This window comes from Cynocephalus volans, chromosome 13 (genome assembly GCF_027409185.1).
Source record: "Cynocephalus volans isolate mCynVol1 chromosome 13, mCynVol1.pri, whole genome shotgun sequence".
In the NCBI taxonomy this organism is placed as follows: domain Eukaryota; kingdom Metazoa; phylum Chordata; class Mammalia; order Dermoptera; family Cynocephalidae; genus Cynocephalus; species Cynocephalus volans.
Window position 1 is genome coordinate 52565619 of NC_084472.1, and position 6026 is coordinate 52571644.

Consider the following 6026-nt stretch of genomic DNA (forward strand, 5'->3'; position numbering starts at 1 on the left):
GTTCCAACATGAGCTTGGGGGACACTCAAACCATAGCACATTTTATAAAAGAAATGTGAAGCTCAGAGAGGTTAGGTAACTTGCCCTAGATAACAGAATAGTGGAGCTAGGATTTGAGTTCAGGACCGTCAGCCTCAAAGGCCACCCGAAAGTACATGAAAGTGTCTATTAAACTTGGATTCCCGAGTGAAAGGAGAGAGACTATCATGGTACTTGTGGCATTGCATGCCAGTGAATACCAAGTCATAAGCCAGTACTTAACAATTAGCCTTGACAATAGAAGTGTAATGAGTAGAATTTGTAAACTTGCATGTTCTGCCCTGAAATAATTATTCATAAAAATTGTCATAAACTAACTAAGCCAATTTGGTCATGCACAGCACTTAGGGTTTTTTTGGAATTTAATGGTAGCCACTCAAAGGGTTTTTGGGGGTTTTTTATTTCTATTATTATAAATGATTTAAGTGCATTTTATTTACTCTAGGACTCAAAGGTTTTGAAAACGGCAAGAGTTACCTACTTCCTCACAACTCCCTGCCAGATTTTAAAGAAAGTTAGTCCAAGACCACATACTGCCACATATAAATATTTATTTAACATGTTTTATGTAGTAAATCAGGCACAGAACCACACATACCACCTGCTGTGTACATTCAATGAAGTCTGAGGTCTCTGTTATCGGGTGTTCTAATCACATTCCAGATAAACCCAGCAACATTCCAGAGGCAGATTTGGGCAGCATCAGACAACAAGTAACCTCTTAGACCAAGGACTGAACATAGGAACTTTTAGGGATCAAGCCTCCTGTGCATTCCCCTATGGGGCAGGCAAAAGGGGTTACTGGAGTCTTATAACCTTCAGATGCAAGGGAACAGGGTAGGACTTTTGCGACCCATCTATCTTAAATATCTTCAATTTTACCAGTCACCAGAGTCTGTTTTTAACACTTCTTATAATAACAGGCTACTATTTTCCCCATTAAAACCACTGCTGGTACTCAGTATGCTAATTAGCAGAGCCTCAATATTGAGATGTTGATGGCTGAAATGCTATCAGCCACTGCCCCTGAGTGAGACCCTTCTGGAATGATGTTAAGCAGCTCCCCAGAGGTGCACATTCTTTCTCTTGTTTGTTTTTTTAATAATTATACATATTTGTGGAGTAGAGTATAATATCAGTACCTGTGTACAATGTATGATGATCAGATCAGGATAATTAGCATGTTCATCATTACAAAACGTAATCATTCCTTGTGTCCATCAACCAGTTTCTTGCTAACCCTCCTCCCACTCCCCCTTTCCCACCTCTAGTAACCACAGTTCTGCTCTTTCCTTCTGAAAGTTCAATGCATCGTTGTGATTGTGTATACACCACATTTTCCTTAAACCAGTTGTTCTCGATTAGAAAGAGCTACTGCCCCCAGATTGGAGCTTGAGCAAAAAGACACATGAGTAACACCAAACCATCTGTGCTGTTGTCTGTTAAAATAAGTCACAGTCCGATTGGATACGGAAAATGTGATATATATACACAATGGAACACTACTCAGCCATAAAAAAGAATGAAATTCTGCCATTAGCAGCAACATGGATGAACTTGGAGAAAATTATGTTAAGTGAAATAAGCCAGGCACAAAAAGAGAAATACCACAAGGTCTCACTCATAAGTGGGAGCTAAAAAATAAATAAATAAAAGAGAAAGAAAGAAAGATACAACAACCACAATAATACATTGAACTTTCAAAAGGAAAGACCAGAACCGTGGTTACTAGAGGTGGGAAAAGGGGAGGGGGAAGGTGGCTAGTGAGTAATTGGTTAAGGGTCACAAAGAATGAATACATTTAGTAATGATGAATATACTAATTATCCTGATTTGATCATCACATACTGTACACAGGTATTGATATTCAACACTGTACCTCACAAATACGTATAATCCTTTATGTTTCAATAAAAAAATTTTTTAAGAAAGAAGAGCCAAATAGAATAATGGAGAACAAAGTAAACAAAATAAAACAAAAACAGTGAAATAAAAAAATAAAATAAGTCACAGTCATGCAACAGAAGTTCATTTTTATGCAGGTCCTATATTAGAAAAGCTTGAAACACATATGTTCATTTCAATAGCAGCAGTGATACTTTACATTTGCACTTTAAAAACACTCTTCCATTTATTCATTTATTCATCTCATTTTTCCCTGTGACCTGTAGCACAGGTATTATTATTATCATTGTTACTCACATTGAGTAATTAAATGCTAAGAGTTTAAAATCTGCTAACTCATCTAATAACAGCTGAGGGCCAGCCGGTTAGCTCACTTGGGAGAGCATGGTGCTGATAACACCAGCATCAAGGGTTTGGATTCTTATACTGGCTAGCGGCCAAAAAATTAATTAATTAATTAAATAATAATAAGTGTACATGATATGCCAGGAATATATGCTAAGCACTTTTCATTGGTGTATCTCATCTTGTTCTTCCAATTACCTTATGAGGCAAGTGCTAGAATCACCCCCACATTACAGATGAAGGAGCTGGTGTTTGGAGAGATCAAGTAACCTGCTGCTGGTCACACAGGTCACACACTCCTCAGGTTGTCTCCAGGGGCAAGATCCAGGGCATTTTCTTCAGTCGATGGTAGAGCTTAGACTAGTACTCACCGGTTGGGACTCCCACTCTTGTGTTCTTTCGACAGAAGTCCTAATTGCTAAGAAGCCCACGTTGGGTAGAAGCGAAGGGATCCAGTTCAAATGCCCTTCCAACGTCTCCACTAAACACATTCCCAGCTGAGATGCTGTAGTTTATGGCCTCTCAGAACATGCTTGTATTTCTAAGTCTCCATTGCACCCTTGGGGAACTCCATCTAGGACACATGTGGGGAACTCCATTAAGCTGACAACCAGTGATTTGGGACTTCCTAAACCACGCAGAGGCATATAGAAGTGCAGGTAAGATCTCACCGTTGGCTGTGTGTACTCAAGGTGCCTGTGAAAATGAATTTTTAAAGGACACTAAGAGCTGCCAAATTGAAACCATAAAGGAAGAGCTTGGTATTAGTATCAACGAGTGGCACAAATATGTCCCCTAACAGAAGCACTTTGGAGTAAGCCCTCCGAGCTGTAAATGGTCTTCCTACCATCATTCTTATTGTTATTGTCATCACTGTCTTCACCCAACCACTCTGGCTGGATTTTCAGGAGACCAATAAATAACACTCCTGTTTTCTCCTACTGAGTTTAGAACTAAAAGAGAAATAAGGCACAAAAATGAAACAAACTCTTTTTTAAAATCAGTTTTATTGGTAGGGCTGTATTGGAGAATATGGATTGGATTTGTGACTAAATTGTCTTCCTAACATATTCTTCCTGAGCTAAACTTCCCCCTAAACTGCAGGCCGACTTTTTCCTGACCCCTCACAGAGGGTTACTCCAAGAGCACTTCCCAATAAATCTCCTGCATGTAGATTTTGGTGTCTCCGAGTCTGTTTCCCAGAGAACCTGACCTGAAACACTTCCTTATATGCCTCCCCTACTCAACTCACTCCCATCCTCCAAAAAAGCAGACACTGACTTGAGGAGGAAGAACAAGAGGGGAGGAAATTCAAAAGAGCAGCTATTTCCCCAAAACAAGTTGTTTAAACAGCAAGAGACCAAGAGATCAGGAAATGATAAAACTATGTTTCTATCCTGTCCCTTAACACAGCTGGATGGGATTTTTGAAGATCAGAAACAAAATATTAAGAGACTCCATTCTCTTTAGATATCTAAGATGCAAACTGAATCAAAACTGTGACCTCGCTACACAGGAAGGGGGTTCAAAATGGAACAAAGGCTGACGGCCCTGAGCATTTGAGGCCGCCCAGGTCTGGGAGGCATAGCTGTGGGGCGGGGAGAAAAGAAGAGAAGGGCACAGAGGGCAGCGAGAACCTGGGGAACAGCTGCTGTTCTGGAGCACATCCTCTAGACCTGGTCCCTTCGCAACAGTTTTTTTAAAGGTAATAGGTTGATATGATGGCAGACAATGATGAGCAGATGTTAAAGGAAGCTGTGTGAAAGCAAACTGTGAAACAACAGACAAGATTATCAAAGGGGTGACCTCCTCTTTACATACTCACACTCCCAGTCATCAGGGTGCAGGCCACCCATCCCCCATCCTGCTCAGCCCTGCTCCCTCCCACGCCCCTGTTGGAATGCGACTGGTCATCTGCGGATCTGGGGTGCATGCATAACAAATCACCACGAGCTTAGCAGCTTAAGATGGCATATGTTTATATCCCGCTGTGTCCCTGAGTCAAGAGTCTGAGCATGGCTTAGCTGGACCCTCTGCTTAGGGTCTCACTTGGCTGAAATCAAGGTATCAGCCGAGGCTATGCTCCATTTGAAACTCAGGGCCCTCTTCAAAGCTCATGTGGTTCTCTGTGATTTCAGGACTGAGGTCCCCATTTTCTTTCTGGCTGTCAGCTGGGGGCTGCTCTAAGCTCCTGCAGGCCACTCCCAGTTCTTCACCATGTGGCCCTCTCCCAACATGGCAGCTCACATCTTCAAACCCAGCAAGGGAGAATCCCTCCTTTAGTCAATTGTGATGGAGTCTCATCTAATGTAACTTCACCACGGAGTGGCATTCCATCACTGCGCCACGGTCTGTTGGCTAGAAACAAGTCGCTGGTCCAGTCCACATCCAGGAGGAGGGAATTACACAAGAGTGCCACTCACTGGCAGGGAGGGGAGGGTCATCTTAGAATCCTGCCCACTACAGAGTGAGCATGGAAATGAATGACATTTCTTCAGGATCATCTTCCTCCCACTACCCTAGACCTCCCTCCCGGGCTCTCACCAGTAGTAATGCCTGGAGAGGGACCCGTGAATTTGAACTCCGCACCATACCTCCACATGGGCATGTCAGGACCGTAGAGTCAAAAATATCTCAGTTCTATCCCAGTTCTGCCATTTAATTATGTGTGTGAGTTGGGCAAGCAAGTTTTAAAAGCTCTCTGATTCTGATTTATTTCCTGTAAACTGGATATAATATCTACTCCACAGGGCTGCTGTGTGAATTAAATAAGAGAATGGTGTCAAGCAAGCTGCAAAATGCCACAGAGGTGCAGAGCATCATTAATCCATGTTTTCCATACAGTGATCGGAGTTCACTGCCATTAACAGAATGCGCTCAAGAAATTTGAGCAAGAAGGGATTCAGTGCAGGGAATTGGTGTCTACTAAGTTATTGACTGGACCTCCAAGAATAGTGCCTAGAACACTACAGAGCAAATCCACTAGGTGTTAGACTACCTGAGAGGCTTCCACGAGAACTACTGAGTTCAACAATACATGCACCCTTCATCCAGGAACCAAGCAGGTGGAAAAAAGAATCCACTGCTGCTGCCACAAATATCTCTTAATATCCAGAAAACACCATGACCTTGCTTCACCAGCAGAAAACAGCCAAAAGGGGACAATAAATGACCTCTTTCTCAATTCCACCTTCTATGTCTCATGTAGCTACAACTAATTAGAGGAATCTGATTCACATTCAGAACCATAACTGCAAAGGAATCTGAGAAACATGGTTTTTTGTTTTGCAAACTCTCCAGCTAGAAGAAGGGTAGAATGCAGGCTGAGAAACCACATTATCCAGCATTGGGCCAAGGTCAAAAGACACGAGAATGGCAACGGTGCCTGGGTACCTTCTACTCCTCCTGTGAAATACTAGCCGGAACTATTTGGAGCTACAGCTTAAGGAGGAAAACCCCTTTGTGAAGCCTGGATACGTTACACCCCAAGCTCACCCAGAAGGATCACATGGAAGGCAGAAAGACTGCTGAGAACCAGCCGCCAGCCAGACTGAGCTTGAACAGTTCTGGGGACAAAAGCCTGTTGCCAGAGCAATATTTAGTTTAAGATTTTTAAAGCACATTGTTTATTATCCTTATTACGGTCTATAAATAAGCAATTAGAGAAATTAGTAATTGGCTAATAACCAGGTTTTAGTGGCATCCTTTCCAAAAGAACTTATTTAAAAAGGAACTGT